The following is a 27506-nucleotide window of genomic DNA, read 5'->3' on the forward strand; positions in this document are numbered from 1 at the left end:
TTGGTATATACACATTTAGCCTTTTAACTATTATATATTTAGCAAAAAGTGAGACATAAACTTTCATTTGTAACATGCTTTCCCTTGCAATATTATGGATATCTTTCTAGATCCATACATACCAATTTGCTTTACTGTTTTTTATTCTTTGTTCTTTTTATTGGTTGAAATACTACTGAGAACCAAAAGAAAAAAGTTAATCATAATTCCACCACTCTTTTAAAAAAAAAAAGTTAAAAAAAAAACAACAGGTAGGGCTTTCCTGGTGGCGCAGTGGTTGAGAATCCGCCTGCCAATGCAGGGGACACGGGTTCGAGCCCTGGTCTGGGAAGATCCCATATGCCGCGGTGCAACTGGGCCCGTGAGCCACAACTACTGAGCCTGCGCGTCTGGAGCCTGTGCTCCGCAACAAGAGAGGCCGCGACAGTGAGAGGCCCGCGCACCGCGATGAAGAGTGGCCCCCGCTTGCCACAACTAGAGAAAGCCCTCGCACAGAAATGAAGACCCAATACAGCCAAAAATAAATAAATATATAAAAATTAAAAAAAACAAACAAACAGGTAAACATCAGGTGAAAGTCTGCTCTCCACTCATCTCATCACCCACACTTAAGCTGTGATAGTAAATACTATTAACAGTTGGGAGAATATTCTTCCAGATTTTGATCATACTGATACTGACATACCTATATACACATCTGCATATATTGTATTTTTAAATAAAAATAAAACAGTGCTAAAATAGTGGTTTTACTTTGGTTTTAAGTTTGCAAAAGAATTCAGTTAACTGTCAATACGAAGGAAACCTAAACATACCCCAAACAAAAGAACAGCATGTAAAAAAGGAAGTTCCCTTTTAGCGTCTGCCTAAAAAAATTTTCAGACTGATGGAAATTAAACATAGAAGCTACATGAGACCAACAGGAAAGTATTTCCTCAGTCACTCATTCATTTATTTATCTGTGTTACTATCTATTTGATGAGCCACACGTTAGACCTTATTCTAAAATGAGATCTGATAGGTGTCTCACATCAGTATTCATAAATATGTAAAATGAGTTCCTGTGTTTTCTGTTCCTTGCAAAAAACACAAATGTAAAATAATGGGAACATAGGTTATGTTTCCTCTCAAAAGCACATTTCCTCTCTCTCTCTTAAAAGAATCCCTAATCATTGTTTCATGATGGGTCACTGAAAATGACACTGGGGGGTGGGGAGGAGGAAAAGATATTCAGTGAACATCTGTAATAGATTCTGACTCCATTTTTGATGTTTGGCCGCTGATAGCTTTCAAAATCCTGTCTTTTTCTTTCTTGCCTCACTTCTGGGAAAATCAATAAGAAGGCTCTAGAGCTGCCTGTCTTGTACCAGTGGGAATTTCAAAGTAGCAAACTACCTGCCTGTGCCCGGGACCCCTCAGCCAAGACCCACCCACCAAGTCAACTGCCTCTCTTTGCTCCCTAAGTTCTTTTCAAACTTGCTTGGGAGCACCAGCCCTCCCTGGAAGGCCTCATTATGTGACTAATAAACTTGCAGACCCCTCTCAGTGCATGCATGGTGTCATCTGTTTCAATATCTGAACAAAATTTGGGGTGAGGTTGAGCCGCTCACCCCATGGGGCAACAACAAAGGTAGCATTTAATACATGCAGGCCTCCATGGGGTTTTATATAAACTATCAAATGTAACCTTTATCACAAACCCATGAAGTAGACGAAAGAGCAGACAATGTGATCAAATAAGTTGCAGAGATTCCATTTAAATTTAGATCTGATCCAATGTCCATATTCTTTTTAACAACATGTGTTAGAGAGATTGTTTTTAGCTGCAAGGGTTGGAAAATCCATACAAATGTTCAAATAATAAAGAGATAGTTCACAAAAGAAGAATGGAACCAAAATTGGTAAATTCGGGAGGTAGTTGCAGGAGGCATAATGATATCTAACGAATAAGATGGGACACTTCTCATCCTGTATCTATTTTTATCAATGAGGAAGACTTTTCCAGAAGCCATTAAACGAATTTTGTCCCCCAGGACGGGAGTCACATTTGCAAGCCTCAACCAGACACTGGCAAACCTTGACTAGCCCATACAGGTCATGGTCACCCTGGGAGGAGGAGGTGTTCTCTACACCGAGCATATGCCAGGGTGACCATCTGAGAGAAATAGGGGCTTTGGCACCAAGAAGGAAAAGGAAGTGCCTCTTAAGCAAGCAACCAACTGTACCCACTATTCTGTTTTATTCTGCCATGTATGTGTCATGATCATGTGAAATCTGATACTCTAGTTTATTATATATTTAATATATTTTTGGTTTCTTTTACATGGTAGTTTTTACTAGCTCATATGTCCCTAAGTTAAACAGTGATAACAACAAGGAAGCAGCCTAAAGATCCCCCCTTTCCTCATGCTCTCAGTTGCGAGCCGTTTATCATTCTGAGCCTGGTAACTCCTGAGGTTTGTAGGCGACCAGGGCTGAATGGACCCCTGGCTCTGTGTGGGTCCGTCTCCTGTGCGCTACTGCATTGACTGAAGAATGGCAGCAAAGCCCAGAGGATGGGCAGGTGAGGGGGGTGGGGTCCTAAGAAGACCTTGGTGTGTGGGAATGTGTGGACTCTGTCACCAAAGGAAGTGACGTGATTACTCCTTTTAAGTGACCCTGGTCACCTTGACCCCTAAAGGCCAGAAGTAGAGTTTTGGCTGATTCTTTCCTGATCCAGCCCCTGTGAGAATGCAGGGAAAACAGAAAACAGAGGGACCACTTTGTGCATTTCAGGAAGAGGCTGATAGCCTGACATTAAAGATATGACAAGATAAAAATAAAAAAGATAACCCTTTGGCCTTTTGTCCTTAGAGAATCCCTGTCGTAAATAAGTTCCAGCCACCAGAACTGAGCTCCAGTGAGCTGCTTGAGAAAATAACTACCCATTTAAAGGGCCAGAGCAGCCAGAGAGAGGAGTGTCAGGTTGAAATTCAGAATACACGCCCGGTGACATATAAGCAAATGAGCAACTGAATTTCTTTTAAAAAGGAAAGGAAGGAAGGAAGGGAGGGAGGGAAGGAGGGAGGGACAGAAGGAGGGAGGGAGGGAGAGAAGAAGGTAGGGGAAAAATGCATTGAAAGACATACAGATGCAACACACACATACACACACACACACACACACACACACACAGAAACTAAATTTCTGATTTTGGAACTAATAAATCAAGTGTATTAAAGAAGGGAATAGCTACTATTGAGACTGGATGATTTAAGTACAAGAAATATCTCAAAACATGGAAAAGAAAGATAAAGAAAAAAAATACGTGAGAATAGCTTTAAGAACAAGAACAGCCAAAAGTGATTTAGAGGAGGAAAAAGGAGTGGATGGGAGTGAGGTAATTATGAAACAACTTCTGGAAATAAATTTTCCTGAACTGAGAATAAATTCTAGTCTAGAAATTAAAAGGGCTGAGAAAGTTACAGGCTGATTTAATAAAGACATACAAAACCAAGTAAATCCTTGCAAAATGTGTGAACTCCAGGTAATGTGAGATGATAGAAGTGTTAACTAACCTTATTATAGTGATCAGTTCAGAATATGTACATACAACAAATCATCAAGTTGTACACCTTAATCTTACACAATGTTATATGTCAACTATATCTCAATAAAACTGGGGGGGGAGGCCTTTCAAAATACACACACACACACACACACACACACACACACACACAAATGAAAACTTGCAAACTGAATTGTCAAAGCCATGGATGGCTAAAACATGAACGTAGTTAAGAACCTGCCTTTAGCTTAATAAAAATATCATTGCTCACTGTTCTCAAATATTCACCACTGTGCAATTTACTTGTTGCTTTGGACTGTAAGTGTCCTGAAGCAAGTATCTCACTTAATCTCTTAAACCCAGTACTCCATATTTTGGTGGCATATTTACTTTTAGAGACTGAGAAACAATCCATTTTAATAGTTAACTTTGGTATAAAAATATTCATTATGTGAAGAGTAGTATCATGCTATTATTAATTTTAAAGGTTTATTCATTTTAACATAGTTTTGAATGAAAGTTAAGTGTGTGCCTGTGCATGTGTGTGTTTGTTAATTGGCATATGGAAAAGGAAGAAAGCTATTTGTTGTCTGAGGTCAGCTATCTCTTTTGTCCATTTCAGTGCTACTCAGATTGTGGTCTATGAACTGTTGTGCCTAATTGCTGGTAACATATTTACAAAAATTGAGAGTAAGAGTTTAGAAACTTTCATGTTTGGCATTGCTCATGGCATACAAACACAAGATCAGTGGACTCGTTTCACTGAACAAGGTATAAACTAGTTTCTGTTATGTTTAACCTCTGTGCGAGTCACAGGTTAGCTCAGTCCGAGACAGAGTGGGGAAAAAAATAAAATAAAAACTGATTCTTTACCATGAATAATTTGAGAAGCACTGGTCCTCATCCCATAAGGTGGATGGTAATCTGAGGTTGAGACAGTTTACTTTTTATTTTTTGTTATTAGCATTTGTTTAAGTGATTTTCTCAACTAAACTGCAGCTGATTATCAATGAGTAAGTAGGTATACAAAATGCTGCCTATTTTCCTTGTAAATAATTGGTGTATACTTGAATGTAGTTATCAGTGAATTTATGAAGTTACACATGGATGGTTTTAATGACTAATAATAATAAATATAATAAAATAGCTAGCAATTATACAGCACTTACGACATGCCAGGTTAAACACTTAAAATCATTATGTTCTTTAACTGTCACAGTAACCTTAGAAGTTAAGTACTATATGATCCTCTAATTATTTAGGAAGCCAAAGCACAGAACAGTTAAGTAAATTACCCAAGGTTACCATATTTAAGAGGTGGTATTCCAGGGATTTGAATTTTAGCTCAATAATATGTAGGCTCTGCACCTCCTAACAGTGTTTCTATATTTTAGCAGACATTGTTAAAGAGATCCCTAGTCCAGTAAGTCTGGGAAGGCTCAAGAATTTGCATTTCTAGCAAGCTCTCAGGAGATGCTTGATGATCACACACTGGGAAGAATTCCATCGTTCAGTCAGAGAGCATTACAGGATATTCTGCTAGAAAGAAACTGAGCAGCCAGGGATGCCTTTCTCTTCTTACCAGGTACGCTATCCATTGTCAAGGACAATGAGACCATCACACAATACCTAGAATAAAAAGCACAAAACAATGTATTGCAGGAGAGCTTTGCTGGTCAGGCACAGTCTCTCTGAGCAGAGCAGAAAACTGATCTCATATGACTTTTGGGGAAGCACGGAGTACAGGCATTGACAAACATTCACAAATGCAAGTGGGTTGACGTCATCTTAGATGCTTAGTTAGTGGTTACTTGTAACCATGGCTACAGAATAATCAGTCTTTTCCCAAATCTGTGGCAACTTTTTCGTTTTCACCACCAAACCTATATTTGTGTGTCAAAGATATACTGTCACCAAATTCAACCATGATCTTCTTCACGCCACTGTATCCGGTTTCTGCAAATGTAGTTGAAAACCAAGTCTAGGGGAGCACAGCTAATTGTATGACAAAGTCTTTATCCATCTGTTTTTAGAGAGTTCCTCATGGATTCTTAGGAGATGCGCAGTGCATGCTTTTTGAAATCGTAAATGTGGTAGAATTTCTGAAGCAAAGTAGGATTCCTGAGAATCAAATAGCAGGAATGAAAGAAACACCCATGGGCATATTTAGTAGATGCGGGAAGAGGAAGGCTCTTCTGGAAGCTTTTATTTATATATTTCATAATTCCATATTTGGAGTGCATAATTTTAAACATTTTTATTCTTCTATTCATTACCAACATAATCACCAATGTACTTACAGAAGATGCTGTGTGTATGCCTGTGTGTGTATGTATATAAATATCTGTATATTTATATGTGTGTATATGTGCATATATTTTATATATATATATATAAAATGATGGAGAACAATTTATCTTTTTTAGTCTATGTTATTTTTATTCCTTTTGAAGTTAGACACTGAGACTTATAAATGAACTAGCTCATTACTGAATACTTAAATACTAACTGAAATATTAACAATGCCATAGAAATTCTGTGTACCATGTAGTTAAGGTTAATAAATGGCATCACTGATTTATTCTAGCTTTTCTTATAGGTTTAACTGTGTAATGGGACTTACTTTTAGAAATGTAAGACCAATGTTTAAAGGTGACAAATACGTTAACTCATAATTTCTATAGCTACATGTTTTGCTGTAGAGCTAATCATTTTCTCTCCGAAGTGTAATTTTGCTATTATTTTCTTATTTAGTGCTCTGTGGCTGATTAAATGTTTTCATGTGTTTTCTCCAGGGATTACCCTGGAAGTAGATATCCAGAGAAAAAGATTACTCTAACTAAAATACTGACTTATTCATGGCTACTTATGTAATACTGCCATTTCACCCATTCTGAACAGGTAAAGAGCAAAAATTTAATGTAATATGTAGACCATCAAGCAATTATTGGCTGCAAGGCTACTCTATTTGTTTAAATTATGCTGCTTCACCAAAGAATTAACAAAGATAATGTATCAAAATTTTCTGTAGAAATAATATGCTTTATTTGTTTATAGACACTAGGGGTTAAGCCCAACAGCTCCACTAAAGCAAAGATTTTTGTCTGTATTGAGAGGAGCCTAGAAGAGTGTCTGGCATATAGTAAGTGCTCATGTCTTGACTGAGTTAATGAATTCACTTAGAAGTAGTCACCAATGAGAATCTAAGCCACAGAACCCATGAACACAAAGGCAGTCCCATTATGGAGAAATCAGCATGGGGTTGTTTAGTCCTGTGTTTCTCAAACCTTATTGTGATTTATAAATAACTGGGTGGTCTTGTTATAATGCAGATTCTGACTTAGTAGGTCTGGGGCCAGGCCTGAGATTCTGCATTTCTAACAAGTTCTTAGGTGATGCCAGTGTTCCTGAACTTGGGCCGTAATTTAAATTGTGAAGGTTTAGCCACTTCTGCTTGAAACTGGTCCTTACCCTATTCTTCCACAGCAGCTCTGGCAACTAATTGCATTATTAAAAATGGCAAATAAATTCTATGCTTGGGATATCAAAGAAAATCAAGTACAATACCGTGTGACCGTTTATAGTTCTCTTTGTAAATTTGCTTGGTTGAACTTGGTAGTCTTGAAGATTATAAAGTCATGGAGAAAGTGTGCTCTTTCTTCCAACAAAGGAGTCTTAAGTCCTAACTGGGAAACAGATTGGAGCAGCTGTCAGTTGAGTTAATTGATGGTTCCTACCGGAAACTGCAAATTTCCTCCATGAGCTCTGTGGAAAAATCACTCTGTTTTAATAAATATAGTTGGTTTACACTTTCAGTCCTCACTTTTTCTTCCCACAAATTAAAAAGTTTGTGTTTCATGTGCCTTATTTCCTTTATCCCTTTGAATAAGACTTGCCTCTTTAGGAAGTTTTTAGAGAGTATAGACAGTTGGCAGAGCTGGGCAAATTTCTTTTGTATGCGTGTAGAGAAAGTAAATGTTCTGTGTTGGCAGAACTGCAACCTATTCCAAACTTATGGAACAGACAAGAGCTATAAAATATGGTCATCTGGAATGAAGTAATCATTCTTGGGATGTAATATGCAGAAGAGGAATCTCTGAGCAGGCTCTGTGAAATGTTTGATCACCCTAAAAACAGGATTTGAAAACAACACCATAACATCCTGCTGCTTTTCAAGTCTGGGTGGCTTGATGATGCAGAGTTTATTGAACAATACACCAGATAATCGTCAAGCTACCTCTTCTTCAAGGTCAAGTCCACACTAGCAATTACAGTAATGTTTGTTGAAGTCACTTGAATGGCAGGTATAAAGGCTGCATTTAACCAAACTGGTTGATCGGGTGACTTTGTGAGTTTCGCTCCTCGCTTTTGCTTTAAAAGAATCACTTGTGTGGAAAGGAAAACAAGTTATTGGCCTAGCCCAATTAACCGTAAAGCTAACAGTTACCTGCAGATAAACCCATCAAGCATTCTCACAGAATTAAACAAAATCCATTCACATTTAATTGAACTCAGTCTCTAGATTCTTACCATATTGACAGTCCAAGATTTAGAAATAAAAATAGTCACTGGTGTTCTTCTTGTGATCAAATCAACTAAAATAGACACCAAAGAGAACTTAATCTCAATATATATGATTAGATTTTTAAATTTGGGAACTGGCAGGGTTTTCTTTTGTTTGGGTCTCTAAGTCCTGACATCTTATTTCTTCCTCCTGTTAACTCTTGGATGCTTGTATCTATTAGATGATCTGGGAACAAAACTGACACTGACTAGCACCTGGCATAAACAGAAAAAATAATTTTTGGAAACTTCTACTTTTTCTGCATAAAACAAGCATGTTAGGAAGAATGATATTTTAATGGTGATCTTAAATGAGGAAAACGAATCTTTGAAATAAGCTTGAAATTTATTGTGAGTTACAGTGTTTATTTTAATATAATTTATTATAGAAATTATAAAATAAGCCTTGATTATCAATATTATCACAGATCATCATTTGATTGAACGGGTTTTATAGGATAGTTATAAATATTTATCCATTACTAAAGTAAACATTTGTTCTGAGTGTCAGCTGCTCCTTACATGCTTTGTTAACATGAAAGATGTAAAATCCTTCTTGGGATAACCAAAAGATATTGTTGCTTGTGAAAGCAAGTTGTAAATTAGTATTCATACTATCGTCTCAATTTTGAAGAAACACAAATAAAAGTATTTTTATATAGTCTTTGTCTTTATATGTATGTTATATACATAGGTATATTAGTCAAGATAGGAAAGATTTTTCTGTGGTAATATGCAATCTTTAAATCTCAGTGATTTAAAGCAACAAGAATTCATGGTTTACTGTTGTGAGTTTATTATGGTTGTGGCCAAATCTACAGGGTAGCTGTCCTCCCCAGTGACTTGGTGATCCTGACCATTTAATCCTCTGCTCTGCTATCTGAATGATAGGCTTGATTGGTTGATCTAAGCAGGAGAAAAACAAGTACTAGAGAATTGAAAGGCTTTCAATTCTTCCAATTCACTGCCTTTGCTTGAAAGGGACACATTATTTCTACTCAAATTTTATAGACATAATTAGTCAAAAAGACTTGTCTAACTACAAGGAGGCTGAGAAAGGTAGGGGAGCCCATGAGATGCTTGGTACCCTATATTTCCACAATGGGAAAGGGTTAAAAGGAGACAAGCCTAATTGTTGAGAATAGATAAGTTTAGGGAGTGGAAGAGAAGTAGCAAAGAATGGTTACTTTTTATTTTTTCAAATCTACATACCTTGTTTTTTCAACAATACTATGTTTTGTTTGATTAAAATAAATGTTAAATCTTATGAATTCTTATAATCACTACTGAAGGAGCAGGGGAATCCTCTGGCTTAATTTTCGTAGAAAGGTTGTGACTAGTTCAGCGTCTGGTATGACATTTAGACCTCTCTTCACTCATCACTCTCCTTTTAGTTTTCTTTCCTACTTAACATTTTTGTAATGTTATCAATTCTCTTTCTATAACTAAAATGTTCTGAGCTTTGTTATCATAGGTCAATGATTTTCAATATCCAATTCGCTCCTAAGTCCTTAATATAATCAGAAGGTGGACTGACTCATCTAGTAAGGCCCCCATGGATTCCAGTGCAGTTCCATCAAATAAAGAGTGACCTGTAACCATGGGGGGATGTTTCCAATGATAAAAACTTCAGATACATTTTATATTTAGTGTGATTTAAAAACTCAGAATCTAAAATTGTGTAAGAAGTTGGGTAAAGTCCTGGGAAGCCTTTTACCACAGGCTTTCAGTGCTCACAGTAGGAAAGAGAAAGCTATTTGGTGAATTTGCTTAGAAAACGGGCTTCAGGGAAATCCCAGTTTGTCTTTGCTTAGCTAATTTAGGAGTGTGTGACCTTACCTGGGCTTTTATGTTTCCCTAGCTCACTTTGAAGGTATATAATTTGTTATTCTTTTAAACATTTTCTTTAGATGTGAATAGTGTCATATGAATGTAATTCTTAACAAGTGCTACATAACCACAGCTATATTAGGTATAATATTATTATTAAACAATTGCCACTCCCAAGCTTTAAAAAATATGTATAAAGTCAGGCAAGATAGGACAGCTGAAGGTAAAAAATCATGGGGGAAATGTGAGAACTCAGTATTCTTCAAAGGATTATTTGCATGAACAAAAGGAATTTTAAGCTGAGGTAACCATAGGAGGAAGTGTAGGATTCATTCAAAAGCAAACTGAGACCTAAGAGTGCAAGCAAAATGCACGCTGAAGTCTGCATTTAAAATAATAGTGTGACTGAAAGTCTGATGTCTCCCTGACCACTGGATAATATTATCAGGAACAAATTTTCATGTAAGAACTGTATTCACAGACTTCATTGTAGCTACTATAAGAAAAAAGGGCTGTGTAGTTCACAGAATCTTCCGAAGACTCAAAGAATCAAGTTTAGACACTCGAAGTTACACAGAAAAAACGCAAGTAGAAAAAATGCCCAATAACCCAGGGTAATGCTCCTCAAGGTGTGGCCTGTGGACCAGCCTCTGATCCACATAACTGTTACTAGTCTGGGGTGAGGAAAAGTGTTTGCACCAGATTGTAAATGGACCATGTCACTAGGCATACTATTTAGTTTAGGTGATAATTTTTTTTATAGTAAGATTTCCTCAATAGAGAAGTAACATGTCAATTTAGATTTGGGTGCAAGCTCTTGTGGTCTGAGTTGGGAACATTAAGCAGCACTGTTTTATGGGTGCACCACTGCCTTTACCATTAGCTGCGTGACACCTATGCTCCTGCAAAGTGGAGACCAAAGCACTCCACCACAGCAACCCCAAGAAAAACCAAATGACTCCATCACCGTACTCGCCAGAAGATTCAATCCTCTTCTGAGCTATAGAAGCTCCCCAGGCTTCCTTCTCCTTCCAGGTCTGATGGCAAATAAATAGTAGTAAAAAATAAAGTGTACTGGTTTAATCAAATATTTTGAGAAATGAAAAACTATCATCTAGAACATTGTTCCATAACCTTTTTCAGGTCATAAATCATTTTGAGACTATGATAAGAGCCACGGATGCTATTCCCAGCAAATTGTACATTCATGCAATTGTACATGGACTCATAGAAGATTTACAGACCCTGCAAAGGCTATCTTCAGACTGTAGGTTAAAAAATCCTGATCCAGAGTAAAGCAGAAATTACTAATTTTACCAATAATTTGATTTTAATATATAACTATATTTTTCATAAAATGATACTTCAATTTGGAGCTGAAAATTGCAATTTGATTTATAACTCTTACTGGCAATATAATCTAGGCATGTAAACTCTTTGGATCTCAATTATCTCACTTGTAAATTGGAGATGATAATAATTATCTCATAAGATTACTGCATATCCTTTAGGTATGTCTAGCATAACACCTGTCACAAAAATATTTAATGAATTGTTCATTTACTCATTCGTTCATTTACTTATTCATTTTTGATATATTAATAAGATTGCTTAGAGTCTCTTGATTATTTTCTGGTTTTACAATTACGTTTAACAAATATTTATTAAATGCTCACCTTGTACCAGGAGCTGTGCTAAGTGTGTGCATAGATGATTAAGTAGAAATCTCTGCTCCAGAGTAATTTATGGTACAGTGGCATGTGAAGAGAAAATTTCAATATATTGTAGTAAGTGATATAAGAAATGGGCATAAGGTTGTATGGGAGCCCATAATAGGAGCAGTGTAACAGATACTGAGGATTTATTGAACAATCCATGATGGAGATGATAGCAAGTTGTGCCAATAATATTAATTAAATAAACTTTCTGATTGCTTTCTGTATGTTGATTAATTTGGTAAATATTCTATGTACTATATAATTTGATCCTCATAAAAATTCCATGAAAAATTCTATTTCCTCTTTTTAAATACCCACTTAACAGATATGGCTACTAGGCTAAAACAGAATGAACAAAATTTCAAGAGATATATAATATAAATCAATGGCAGAGTTGGAATTAGCTCTGACTTCAAACCTAGGTTCTTTAACAATTAGTTGAAGAAAGTTGGGAATAGTGTTTCAGTTGGGGGAAGTAACTCCAAAAATTGCATGGAGACATGGAATGACTTTTTGTATAAGGGAAACTACACAGAATGATAACAGTTGTTATAAACACAAATTGTAAAGCATAATAAAGAGATAACCCAGCCTAATATATAGATTGCTTGATTGTAAAAAAAAAAAAAAAAAGAAAGAAAGGAAAAGAGCAAGTGGTTATAATTAAATTACAATTATCTAACTTGTGAATTCTAGATCTAATGGGGCAGGAGCTAGCTTAGGTGTGGAAAGATGATGCATCCAGGTGTTGGGGAAATTAGCCAGGAGGTAGTTGTATATATATGAGCTCTTAGTCCAGAGATATGGGCAAAAGTGGAAATAAATTTTGCTGACACTGGTTTAAAGATAGCAATAAAAATCATTAGCGTGTATAAAAACACCCAGTAATACAGAAGGAACTTAGCATTGAACTGTGTTTATTTTGACCAAAACACACCTGTATTTCAAAACATACACATGTAGTTTCTTATCCGTTCTTTATAAACTAACTAAAAATTATTTTATACTGTCTGTTTGCAAAAAACGTGGTAAAAGTAGAATCTATGGCTAAGGAAATCTTTGGCTGAAAATTAGTAAAATTAACAAATTAACATGTTTATGCAATGAGACTGTGCTCCACAGGGAGAACTTTCTATAGATGAGTTTATTGAAGTTCATATTATAATAAGTACCAATTAAAACAAACAAAACAAAAACAAAACTAACAACAACAAAAAACTCCCTGTGCGTTTTACTGGGAATTTAAACTAAGCTAGGGAGAGATGATTGACAGCTTTTTTTGTGTGTGTGTGGGGGGAATCAGTCGTGACCAAATTTCTTCAGGTGATACGGTTGATATTTTATTTATAAATCCCTTATGATGTTTTGTAAGTTTCACCTTATTTTTAGGAATATCTGAAGGTCCTATCTGGAGGCTGAAGGAAATTTGAACTGCTTCCTAAAAAAATACCCCCTTAGTAGAATATTCTATTTACAACACAGTTTGATTAACAAGACTGTGTTTCCATTTTTATAGTTTAATTAGAGGTTAAAGAAGATCATGTGAATTGAAGTTTTTATTTTCCCATTGCATTTATTTCCAAACCATCTCAATACGATAGCTGTCAACATCATTGAAACAGAGACATAGATGACTTGTAAAGAACACATTTTCTGTAATTACATGGTTAGCTTCATTCAGACTTACTGATCATTTCAAATACATGTGTAGGTCCATTGATCAAAAACTCACTGCACTGTTTAATGAACAGATGTACAGTTATTAATCTTGGATGGGATCCATATGTAACTTCAATAGAGATCAAAGAAGGCAATGAGAACACAGCATAGCATCCTGTGTTAAGACTTCAGCAGGTACCAGGGCATGAAGTCCTAAACCAAAATTTTCATCTGAATACCAGTAGTTCAAATATATGTGTGCTGACTAGAACATATATGTACTGACTAGAACATTATTCCTAAATGTACAATTTGCATGTTTGCTAATGTATGATTTCTCTCCTCTTAAATATTTTACCTTTTAACTTTCAAGTTCTCCTATGGTTTTCATCATTTGGACACAGGGAATGGGGGGAAAAGATGCTTATTCTCTTAGTGCATAAGAGAATAAAGTCCAAAACCAGGTAAGAAAGATACTAAGCCAAGGCCAAGTAGAACTATTCATGAGGTTATTAAAAAGAATAAATAAAAAATGAATACCTCAACAGCAGGAGTAAGCCACTCTTATGAGAGATTAATGTTTCAGATAGGAGGTTGGCTACAGAGGTAGTATGGTAAGTACAATGCTATGTGCTCAGAAAACTCCAAATTCGAACTTACAGAAAACATGTTGCATGTTCATTTATAATAGAAATAAAATCAGCAGTGTGGTTATGGGCAATGTTAAATATTCTAACTCGGAAAAGATTTTAGTAATGATACTCACTATTTTCTTGCCTTAATATAGCTAAAAGCTGCTTGTGTGTTTGAATTATGAGTAAATCATAATGTTACTTTACATATTTTCAACTTTGATTTTTGGCTCTTCAACAACCTGATACAGTACATGAAACTGTGGTGGCACAAATGATTGGCAATAATTAGAAGATAATTTGACTTTTTAAAAAATTATTTGAAGCTTTAGATACAAAGCTAATTCCTCCTTTAACCATTTCTTTCTTTTACGTGGTTTTAATCTTTCTGCTAACAAAGTCCCCACTGAGATTCATGATTACTGGAATATAATCCGAAAAGAAGAGGTCAGGGAGATTAATTTGTGTGGACACATCTCACTGGTGATCTCAGTGGCAAAAATTCCAAGCTGAGAGATAAGTTGTTTATCCCCCAAATATACATGTTCTGTTTCAGCTTTTTGGCTACTTAGTAGGAAAAGGGCCTGTGCATAAAGAGAAGTTTGAGTGAGTAGATAGACACACCTATGGCTTGATAAAAGTTAGTGAAGGTTGGGCATTGAACAGGAAACCCAATCATTTAATAGCTATTACACTCTACCTTAGAAAATCTTGATTATCTGCTAAGAAACTAAGGTGTGAAAATATCTAAAATCTCAATAATAGACGAACAGTATCTGTAATAAGCTTTATTACAAAGCTTTATTTAATCTTTATTGTTTATATTTAATATAGACAGTATACATGTAAAGACAAATAATCAACAATATATGTTAATAATGATAATCCTGCTTGTGTAAGGTGCCTACTGGTGTTTAGAGCTAGCTGGCATTATACCATTACACCTACTCTCTTTCTCCACACCCTCCCCCCTCAAAATAAAAGGAAGTAATAACTAAAAGGTTTTCACATGTAAGTGTTTCTTTTGTAGAAATGTAGAGACAAGTTTACTGAGTCTGGTTAATGAAGGTTAAGGTTACAGATCAGGAGGATGTTAGCTAGGAAATTAGTACAATTTTTATAAGTTACATTCTATCCTTTCCCTTAGTAATTAATTGACTTTGTTTTGTCTCTCTACCATGTTGATACATAGTCATTATGGTATCTTATCCAGTAGAGATCTTTTGCCCTCTATAATTGCACAAAAGCACTCTTGTGAAATTCACTGCTGTATAAATAGAAACATAGTTGTTTGGGACTTTAACTTAGGCATTTATTTATTTATTTTCCAGTTTTATTGAGATATACTGACATATGGCACTGTACAAAATTAAGGATTACAGCATAATGATTTGACTTACATCATGGACGGATTATCACACTAAGTTTAGTGAACAACTGTCATATAGATATAAAATTGAAGAAGAAACAAATTTTTCCTTCTAATGAGAACTCAGAATTTCCTCTCTTAACAACTTTCGTATATAACCTACGGCAGTGTTCATTATATTTTTCATGGTTTTTTAAACAATGGAGTATAATTGCTTTACAATGGTGTGTTAGTTTCTGCTGTATAACAAAGTGAATCAGCTCTATGTATACATATATCCCCATATCCCCTCCCTCTTGCATCTCCTTCCCACACTCCCTATCCCACCCCTCTAGGTGGACACAAAGCACTGAGCTGATCTCCCTGTGTGATGCAGCTGCTTCCCACTAGCTATCTATTTTACATTTGGTAGTGTATATATGTCCATGCCACTCTCTCACTTCGTCCCAGCTTACCCTTCCCCCTCCCCGTGTCCTCAAGACATCCCTAGTAATTATTTATCATAAAACTGGAAGTTTGCACCTTTTGAGTGTACCTTTTGACAATTTCCTCTTCTTCCCACCACCCTCCTCTTGTAATCACAAATCAGATCTTTTTCTATGAGTTTGTTTATTTGTTTCTGAAGTATAATTGACCTACAATGTTCTGTTAGTTCCTATTACACAACATAGTGATTCAATATTTCTATACATTTCAAAATGATCACTGTGATAAGTTTAGTCAGGATATGTCACTATACAAAAATATTGTACAGTTATTGACTATATTCTCCACACTGTGTATTTCATTCCCTTGACTCTTGTAACTGGAAGTTTACAGAAGTTTACCTCCTTAGTGTTCGCAACAGTAGAGAGCTGCCCAGAGCAAAGGCTGGGAGCAGGTCCCACACTGCGCTGGGTGCCACCAGGCCCGGGACCCGGCCTCACACAGCACGGGGCGCTGGTTTCGCTATGAGACCTCAGGGAAGGGGATCATCAACAGTTTACAGAGGGTCCAGCCGCTGGGTCAGATTGAGACAAACCATCGTGTGGCGGGGTTCAGGTCAGCCGGCTGGAGAGGGTTCTGCTCTTTGATCATTATTGTTTGGGGCCCCAGGGGAGGGTCTTTGGGGCCACCTGAGTCCCAAAGCTGGGAAACTTCTCGGAGATGCTCATATCAGGAGCCTTCTCACTGCTGCTGGCATTCCATGGAGCGTCATGCATCACAAAGCCCTTGGGCGGCACCTTGGACTTCTCATGGTTGGGGGAGTTAATCATCTTCACCTATTTATTTCCTATCCCAACCCTCTTCCCCTCTGGCAACCACCTGTTTGTTCTCCGTATCTATAACCCATTTTGTGTTATGTTTGTTCATTTGTTTTGTTTTTTAGATTCCCATATAAGGAAATCATGCAGTATTTGTCTTTCTCTGTCTGACTTATTTCACTTAGCATAATGCCCTCTAGGTCCATCCATGTTGTTGCAAATGGCAAGATTTCATTCTTTTTTATGACTAAGTAATATTCCACTGTGTATATATACCACATCTTCTTTATCCATTCAACTACCGTTGGGCACTTAGGTTGTTTCCATATCTTGGCTATTGTAAATAATGCTGCAGTGAGCATAGGGGTGCATGTATATTTTCTAACTTAGGTAATTATATATGCAGAACAATAGATTTCCAATAATCTGGGAGACATTTGATCCACTAAATATATATGGAAGAGCATTTCTTCAGCATCCAGATTCATCAAATTTTACTTTATGATATTGAGACTTTTCAGGCAAGCCTAGTTCCTTATCCTTTATAACTTCTTTTTTTTTTAAAGTATAATATTTGCAATGGTTTCAACTCCCTTTTGATCTACAAATTCTGTTTCTTATCTTTCTCCGTGGTTAGCATCTCCTGGTCATGAAGTTATGGCTTAAAGAAGTCTGAGCCCTTAACAGTCTACAAGTAGAAACGATCACAAAGGCAAGAGCAGCAACATTCTCCCTTTGAGCCTGCAGAGAAGACAGTAAATGCTAAATTGTCACTGCTAAGAGAAAATAGAAAGAACGTTCTCAGTTTGTTTTAGTTTAAATTCTTCTCAGCAAACCATAAAATTGTAAATTTAAAACAAATTTTAACGGAAATTGCAATTAAGATTCTATGAACAGGCCTGCTCCGCCCCCTCCCTCCTCGCCGGGTCTGTGGGTCTGTCCGGCACTGGGGCTGTCTTTGCGGACACTGCCCCATGACTGGGAGGGACCTGGCAGGCCCTGCATGGGGTGCAGATGAGGATGCGGCGGGGCAGTTGCCTGCTGGCATCCTCTGCACTGCCCTCCACCACCCACCCCGTGTGGGAAGTAAAGATCAAACCGAATGGGAGGGAGGCGCGGAGGCAGGAGCTGGTGGAGTGATGGGAAGCACATGAACCGGGGCCGAGAGCCGTGTGGCTGACAGGGTCTTGGTGCTACGGGAGGGTGTCGGGCTAGAGCTTCTGAGGTGGGAGAGACGAGTTCAGGACATTGGTGCACCAGAGACCTCCTGGTCCCTTGTAATATCAGTCAGTGAGAGCTCTCCCAGAGATCTCCATCTCAATGCTGAGACCCAGCTCCACTCAACAACCAGCAAGCTCCAGTGCTGGACACCCCATGCCAAACAACTAGCAAGACAGGAACACACCACCACCCATTAGCAGAGAGGCTGCCTAAAATCATAATAAGGTCACAGACACCCCAAAACACACCACCGGATGCAGTACTGCCACCAGAAAGACAAGATCCAGCCTCATCCTCCAGAACACAGGCACTAGTCCCCTACACCAGGAAGCCTACACAACCCACTGAACCAACCTTAGCCACTGGGGGCAGACACCAAAAACAATGGGAACTACAAACCTACAGTCTATGAAAAGGAGACCACAAACACAGTAAGTTAAGCAAATGGGAAGACAGAGAAATACACAGCAGATGAAGGAGCAAGGTAAAAACCCACCAGACCAAACAAATGAAGAGGAAATAGGCAGTCTACCTGAAAAAGAATTCGAAGAAATGATAATAAAGATGATCCAAAATCTTGGAAATAGAATGGAGAAAATACAAGAAATGTTTAACAAGGACCTAGAAGAACTAAAGAGCAAGCAAACAATGATGAACAAAACAATAAGTGAAATTAAAAATTCTCTAGAAGGAATCAATAGCAGAATAACTGAGGCAGAAGAACGGATAAGTGACCTGGAAGATAAAATAGTGGAAATAACTGCCACAGAGCAGAATAAAGAAAAAAGAATGAAAAGAATTGAGCCAGTCTCAGAGACCTCTGGGACAACATTAAATGCACCAACATTCGAATTATAGGGGTCCCAGAAGAAGAAGAGAAAAAGAAAGGGACTTTGAAAACTTCCCTAATATGGGGAAGGAAATAATCAAGTCCAGGAAGTGCAGAGAGTCCCATACAGGATAAGTCTAAGGAGAAACACTCCAAGACACACATTAATCAAACTATCAAAAATTAAATACAAAGAAAACATACTAAAAGCAGCAAGGGAAAAGCAACAAATAACATACAAAGGAATCCCCATAAGGTTAACAGCTGATCTTTCAGCAGAAACTCTGCAAGCCAGAAGGGTGTGGCAGGACATATTTAAAGTGATGAAAGGGAAAAACCTACAACAAAGATTACTCTACCCAGCAAGAATCTCATTCAGTTTCGATGGAGAAATTAAAACTTTCACAGACAAGCAAAAGCTAAGAGAATTCAGCACTACCCAACCAGCTTTACAACAAATGATAAAGGAACTTCTCTAGGCAGGAAACACAAGAGAAGGAAAAGACCTACGATAACAAACCCAAAACAATTGAGAAAATGATAATAGAAACTTACATATTGATAATTACCTTAAATGGAAATGGATTAAATGCTCCAACCAAAAGACATAGACTCGCTGAATGGATACAAATATAAGACCCATACATATGCTGCCTACAAGAGACCCACTTCAGACCTAGGGACACGTACAGACTGAAAGTGAGGGGATGGAAAAAGATATTACATGCAAATGGAAATAAAAAGAAAGCTGGAGCAGCAATTCTCGTATCAGAAAAAATAGACTTGAAAATAAAGACTACTACAAGGACACTACATAATGATCAAGGGATCAATCCAAGAAGAAGATATAACAATTGTAAATATTTATGCACCCAACATAGGAGCACATCAATACATAAGGCAAATGCTAACAGCCATAAAAGGGGAAATCAACAGTACCACAGTCATAGTAGGGGACTTTAACACCCCCCTTTCACCAATGGACAGATCATCCAAAATGAAAATAAATAAGGAAACACAAGCTTTAAATGACACATTAAACAAGATGGACTTCATTGATATTTATAGGACATTCTTACCAAAAACAACAGAATATATTTCTTCTCAAGTGCTCATGGAACATTCTCCAGGATAAATGATATCCTGGGTCACAAATCAAGCCTTGGTAAATTTAAGAAAACTGAGATCATATCAAATATCTTTTCCGACCACAACACTGGGAGACTAGATATCAATTACAGGAAAAAAACTGTAAAAAATACAAACACATGGAGGCTAAACATTACACTACTAAATAACCAAGAGATCACTGAAGAAATCAAAGAGGAAATCAAAAAATACCTAGAAACAAATGACAAAGAAAACACGACAACCCAAAACCTATGGGACACAGCAAAAACAGTTTTAAGAGGGAAGTTTATTGCAATAATATCCTACCTCAAGAAACAAGAAACATCTCAAATAAACAACCTAACCTTACACCTAAAGCAATTAGAGAAAGAAGAACAAAAAACCCCCAAATTCAGCAGAAGGAAAGAACTCATAAAGATCAGATCAGAAATAAATGAAAAAGAAATGAAGGAAACGATAGCAAAGATCAATAAATTAAAAGCTGGTTCTTTGAGAAGATAAACAAAATTGATAAACCATAAGCCAGACTCATCAAGAAAAAAAGGTAAAAGACTCAAATCAATAGAATTAGAAATGAAAAAGAAGTAATAATGGATACTGCAGAAATACAAAGGATCATGAGAGATTATTACAAGCAACTATATGCCAATAAAATGGACAACCTGGAAGAAATGGACAAATTCTTAGAAAAGCACAACGTTCTGAGACTGAACCAGGAAGAAATAGAAAATATAAACAGAGCAATCACAAGCAGTGAAATTGAAACTGTGATTAAAAATCTTCCAACAAACAAAAGTCCAGGACCAGATGGCTCACAGGCGAATTCTATCAAACATTTAGAGAAGAGCTAACACCTATCCTTCTCAAACTCTTCCAAAATATAGCAGAGGGAGGAACACTCCCAAAGTCATTGTACGAGGCCACCATCACCCTGATACCAAAACCAGACAAAGATGTCAAACAAAAGAAAACTACAGGCCAATATCACTGATGAAAACCCTCCAGAAAGTGGGCATAGAGGGAACTTACCTCAACATAATACAGGTCATATATGACAAACCCATTGCCTACATCATTCTCAATGGTAAAAAACTGAAACCATTTCCACTAAGATCAGGAACAAGACAAGGATGTCCACTCTCACCACTATTATTCAACATAGTTTTGGAAGTTTTAGCCACAGTAATCAGAGAAGAAAAAGAAATAAAAGGAATCCAAATCAGAAAAGAAGAAGTAAAACTGTCACTGTTTGCAGATGACATGACATAGAGAATCCTAAAGGTGCTACTAGAAAACTACTAGAGCTAATCAGTGAATTTGGTAAAGTAGTAGGATACAAAATGAATGCACAGAAATCTCTTGCATTCCTATACACTAATGATGAAAAATCTGGAAGAGAAATTAAGGAAACACTCTCATTTACCATTGCAACAAAAAGAATAAAATACCTAGGAATAAACCTACCTAAGGAAACAAAAGACCTGTATGCAGAAAACTATAAGACACTGATGAAAGGAATTAAAGATGATACAAACAGATGGAGAGATATACCATGTTCTTGGGTTGGAAGAATCAACATTGTGAAAATGACTATACTACCCAAAGCAATCTACTGATTCAACACAATCCCTGTCAAACTACCAATGGCATTTTTCACAGAACTAGAACAAAAAATTTCACAATTTGTATGGAAACACAAAAGACCCCGAATAGCTAAAGCAACCTTGAGAAAGAAAAATGGAGCTGGAGGAATTAGGCTCCCTGACTTCAGATTATACTACAAAGCTACAGCAGTCAAGACAGTATGGTGCTGGCACAAAAACAGAAATATAGATCAATGAAACAGGATAGAAAGCCCAGAGATAAACCACTGCACATATGGTCACCTTATCTTTGATAAAGGAGGCAAGACTATACAATGGAGAAAAGACAGACTCTTCAATAAGTGGTGCTGGGAAAGCTGGACAGCTACATGTAAAAGAATGAAATTAGAACACTCCCTAACACCATACACAAAAATAAACTCAAAATGGATTAAAGACCTAAATGTAAGGTCAGACACTATAAAACTCTTAGAGGAAAACATAGGCAGAACACTCTCTGACATAAATCACAGCAAGATCCTTTTTGACCCACCTCCTAGAGTAATGGAAATAAAAGCACAAATAAACAAATGGGACCTAATGAAACTTAAAAGTTTTTGCACAGCAAAGGAAACCTTGAACAAGACGAAAAGACAACCCTCAGAATGGGAGGAAATATTTGCAAACGAAACAAGTGACAAAGGATTAATCTCCAAAATATACAAGCAGCTCGTGCAGCTCAATATCAAAAAAACAAACAACTCAAACCAAAAATGGGCAGAAGACCTAAATAGACATTTCTCCAAAGAAGATATACAGATTGCCAACAAACACATGAAAGGATGCTCAACATCACTAATCATTAGAGAAATGCAAATCAAAACTACAATGAGGTATCACCTCACACTTGTCAGAATGGCCATCATCAAAAAGTCTACAAATAATAAACGCTGGAGAGGGTGTGGAGAAAAGGGAACCCTCTTGCACTCTTGGTGGGAATGTAAATTGATACAGCCACTATGGAGAACAGTATGGAGGTTCCTTAAAAAACGAAAAATAGAACTACCATATGACCCAGCCATCACACTACTGGGCATATACCCTGAGAAAACCATAATTCAAAAAGAGACATGTACCACAATGGTCATTGCAGCTCTACTTACAATAGCCAGGACATGGAAGCAACCTAAGTGTCCATTGACAGATGAATGGATAAAGAAGATGTGGCACATATATACAATGCAATATTACTCAGCCATAAAAAGAAACGAAATTATTTGTAGTGAGGTGGATGGACTTAGAGTCTGTCATACAGAGTGAATTAAGTCAGAAAGAGGAAAGCAAATACCGTATGCTAACACGTATATATGGAATCTAAAACAAAAAATGGTTCTGAAGAACCTAGGGGCAAGACAGGAATAAAGACGCAGACGTAGAGAATGGACTTGAGGACACGGGGAGGGGGAAGGGTAAACTGGGACGAAGTGAGAGAGTGGCATGGACATATATACACTACCAAATGTACAATAGATAGCTAGTGGGAAGCAGCTGCATCTCACAGGGAGATCAGGTCGGTGCTTTGTGACCATCTAGAGCGGTGGGATAGAGAGGGTGGGAGGGAGATGCAAGAGGGAGGGGATATGGGGATATATGTATACATATAGCTGATTCACTTTGTTATACAGCAGAAACTAACACACCATTGTAAAGTAATTATACTCCAAAAAAGATGTTAAATAAAAAAAGACTCTATGAACAGCTGACTAATGTAAATATTTTAGACAATATGATTCTCAGATATCCATTTTAGCACATAAGTTGGATTGAATGGCTGTTTATTTGTAGTCTGTTTTCATTCAGTCTCTTAACTGAAATATTGGAATGCATATTTTGGCAGTAAGGAGATTCATGTAAAATTTCTGGATATGCTTGAATGTTACAAATAAAGTTGTGAAATATTTTTCATGTTTTTTTAAGAAATGAGATACTTGCTCAGTGTCATACTTGAACACCAACGGTTTTCTTTATGGAGAAATGCATTAATTATTCTTAAAGTATTGTTTTTACACTAAAAGAGTCTCATTTACATAGACATAGACAAAAACATGTAGAATCTCGTATTTTTGTAACTATGTAGTCCATATACTCAGATTTATATATAATTTCTGTGTAAACATGTGACTCTGTAATTGAGTTTTCTTGTAATCTAATGGGAGTCCTTTGACAATTGTAAAGAACTTTAAAGTTAAATCCCTATAATTATGGTAGGTAGTAAAATTTGGAGATTACAGTCTCCATTATTAGGAAAGACTGTTAGCTTTTACTAAAACCATATTTCCCTAAAAATAGGAAGGAGAGTTTACATTTAATTTCAATAATATATTAGCATCCATTAAATGTTACCAATAAACTTTTAGGAGAATTTCTCCCTATATTACCCCCTAACATTTAATTAGGAGAAAGAAGCCAAGAGTTGCAAGGAAGTCTGTCTGGTTTTCCTGTGTTTGACTCACACAACCATCTAGCATGGGGATGAGGCCAGTCAGGAATCATTACACTTCTGAAAGCAGACCACAGCAATAGATTTCTGTTATCCGGCACAGCATCTGTCCCTGTGCATGCTTCTCAGATTTTAGAGCACACAGACTTTTAAATAGAAAATTCTAACCTAAAAAAAAAAAAGACTAATCAATTAAGAGATGCAGAATCTTTGCGACTTCAAATCTCAAAAAAATATATAATTAAAAATATTTTTATCTAACAGTTGAAAAAATTGATTGAAGATCTGTGCTAACATAGTGCTGTGATTTAAATCCTTGCATTTTGTATGTAAACATAGATGCTATTACCCACTAACAAATTAGAATATTTTAAACCTATTAATATGGTCTTTATCTACTTTGCTCTTTTTTCCTTTCATGGGCTTAATTTCGTTTGCCTATTCTTAAAACATCATGATTGTAAGATAAAAGAACTATATTTAGGTGGTAATTATAGTGTAGTGTATAAATGTATCAAATCAACATGTTGTACGTCTTAAAAAAAGAACTACATTTAGTCCTTCAGTTCATAAAAGCAGTTACTGATTATCTACTACTTGTTGCATAACTTGTAGGACTGTATTTATACTGTGGGAACAGGAAAGTTATATAGGATGCAGTCATTACCATAGAGAAATTTATGAAGAGAATGAGTCCTAACAAAAAGGAATACTCTTTTATATTAACTCTTAATTTTAAATGTAGTTCTCTAATTTTCTTCAGCAAGGAACTAAAACATTGAAGTGGCAACCAGAAAAATCCTTTAGGACTACAGCACAATTCTTGATTCTTAGTCCCATGTGCAAGGCAACTCTGATTTAACTTTAAAGGAATATATCTAATGACTTAAAGATTATATAATGCACATGTAGCTTTAAGGTTAATGATACTATTCTGATGAAGTAGGTGGATAATGAATATGGACGCTTCCTTTACATGTTGCTTCTGTATAAAGTAAATATGAATGCAGGGGTGACATTGTTGAGAATTCTCCAACCCCTGATAAATTCGGTTTTAAGTGGTTACTGCCTGGAAATGTATTTCATTCTGTCATCACCTCTACTTTCTTTCATCCCACCTAACTGACATGCTAACTCTTGGAGAAAGGTGGAGATATTTCAAATGGAGAAAAATGTAAAATTTGATTTTCCAAAAAGCATTTAAAACGTATGGTCCATTATTACCTTTCAAACTATTGCCTTTCATTAAAAATAGATGCCTAGTTGTGTATATTTATGGTACCTAATGAATAATAAAAAGCTATGACTCACTTAATAGACACAATGCTAGACAATTTCAAATGAAAACCCCTGCAACGTTCCATGTAGAATAAGCCATGATGGAAACAGAAAGATTCAAATTCTCCGGTACCATTTTTAGGTAGCTTCTGGTAATTGAGTCATTGGAAAAGTGCCAAGAGGTCATCTGGCTGCCTGCGTGGAACAGTATGCTGACCTACACCAACTGCTACACAAGTAGCTGCTTAAACTTATAGGTAGGCTAGTTCACCGGCTCTTTCTTAACAAAAAATGTGTGAGGCCAAAGAGACAGTACCAGTACGACTGTTCTGTGTTGATCACTCTGTGATGAAAACCAAGAAGGTTTTCAAGGCACAGATGAAGGTGAGAGTGGCTATAGTTATTCTTCCCCCAAGTTAATTTTTGAGCCAACCTCCTGGGACAGTTTAATGCATGAGATTCTGACGTGTGCATTCATTCCCTTTGCATATGAGGCTAACTGTAAAGGAAGTTACCTCCCTGCCTGACGTTATCATTTGTGAGTCTCGTACGTTGCTTGCAGTGCCAGCACCCTAAAGGATGCTTGTCCAAATAGGCTACTGATGTTTCCTCCCTTTTGAAATGTTGGTTGCTGCTACATGAAGCAGAAACTGCTGTGAAAGAAATGATTACAAATGATTTCATAGCAAGAATATGATTTCTCATCAAATAAACAATTACTGTGGGAGGGGAGCAATAATTTGTAAAACTGAATGGATCAGTTAGGATTCCAACTTTCTTTGGGAAATCCTAGTACTTCACATACCTCTTATTCTAATCCAGATTTCCCAAACGGTTATTTAGTGGATCCGCAGTAATATGTGCCATAAGACAATATGGTCCCACATATTTACTTTAATTAAACTAACTTTGGAAGTCATTTTCTACTCTCTTTTTCCTATTCTCCTTTGACCTCTTTCTTACATCAGGTAATTTATACTTTGTATACTTGATCAGGCCTGACCTTCTGTTTACAGAATGAAGGTTAACGGCATTTTCTCTGTGTCTTTTTTTGTAGCCTCTTCTATCAACTTTCATCTATCAATGGATGACACATTGACTTTTTCACTAATACAACATTAAATGTGGAATTGCTGGTTCTTCTATAATAACATATGTTGTTGTATTGGGGAAATATGAGAAAGGATATGAGATAAATGAATATGAGTTTTGAGTGTTTATGGAAAAAATTGTCTGAAGACATGGGAAAATGACTAGAGAAGGAAAATATGAGAGGCTGTAGGCTTGGAGAGGTAGAAGAACAGATCTTGAAAAACAATTTGGATTTGATGTAAAGAACCATAGTTTTCTAGCTGGTGTGGAAAGCAATATTCTTGAGCCGTCAAGGACAAATGTTTTGCCAAAGGGATCAGGGCAAATGCATTGTATATTAAAAGAATGGGAAGAGATGACTGGGTAATAAGAGTAGATGGCTAGATCCGAAGGTGAGACATCTCTTAATCCTTGGTTAGTGTCAGCCCATACTGGTGTCTGGACAGACTCTCAGGCATCTCTTTATTTTTCTAGTATACCTAAACCTCCACCTTTGTTCAAGGGTCCTGAGTCATGTCAACCATGATGATGGACAACCATATGCCATATTCTCTGCCCTTCAATTTAGTTGTCAGTCAAATTATTAAGCATAAACAAGTACAGATTTAGAGTTGGTATTTAAAAAGTAACTTAGAGACCAACCAGGTCATATTTTATGGATAAGAAAATGGGAAAACAGAGGGTTTGCCCAAAGCCACCAAGCTGGAATTTTAATACCTAACATCGTTGTAGAGTTTTATGCCTTACTATTCATTTTCAATTACATTCTTTAGTGGAATCCATAGCAATCCCTGTGAAATAGTATCTGTCCTTTATGAGCAAACACTTTTTGCGATCTTAGTAGATGGGCTTAAGGCCCCAGAGCTGAATCATGGCAGAGCAGGGTCTAGAATAACCCCAGCTGTTTTTACTACATCATGTTTCCTTCCACACTCACAGCTTGAAAAAAAGCAGCGAGAAGATGCTAGGAGGGTAGATTTACTACTGTTATTAGTATAAGGTGAGAGTAACTAAAGTATTTTTTAATGTTAACAGTCATCTAGCATTATTATATGTGCTGCTCAATGGAAATATCAAAAATGTAATGAGTTTATCAAAAATATTTTCAGCAGAAGTAGGAAGAGTTGAATATAACTTAAATGAAAAATATATCAGCCAATGACAGTACCCAAAAACCTATGAGGACTTGTGTGTCTGTCACTCCCCAAAGGCCCGAAGCTCTGTGGAGTACATGAAGATAAATAAAACACAGACTGCTCTCTATCTTCTAGAGGGGATCAGACAGGCTTATCAATAATTGAAATAAAAGA

At 36.7% G+C, this 27506-nt stretch overlaps 1 long non-coding RNA gene across 1 annotated transcript; it reads left to right on the forward strand.

Moving 5' to 3' along the window:
* The first annotated feature begins 207 nt into the window (after positions 1–207).
* Positions 208–12305, forward strand: LOC309635323. The gene is made up of 2 exons (XR_014248765.1): positions 208–251; positions 561–12305. It is a non-coding gene; the product is annotated as an uncharacterized lncRNA (long non-coding RNA).
* The last annotated feature ends 15201 nt before the right edge of the window (positions 12306–27506 follow it).

The sequence above is a fragment of the Balaenoptera borealis genome (genome assembly GCF_965194805.1).
Source record: "Balaenoptera borealis genome assembly, chromosome: 9".
In the NCBI taxonomy this organism is placed as follows: Eukaryota; Metazoa; Chordata; class Mammalia; order Artiodactyla; family Balaenopteridae; genus Balaenoptera; species Balaenoptera borealis.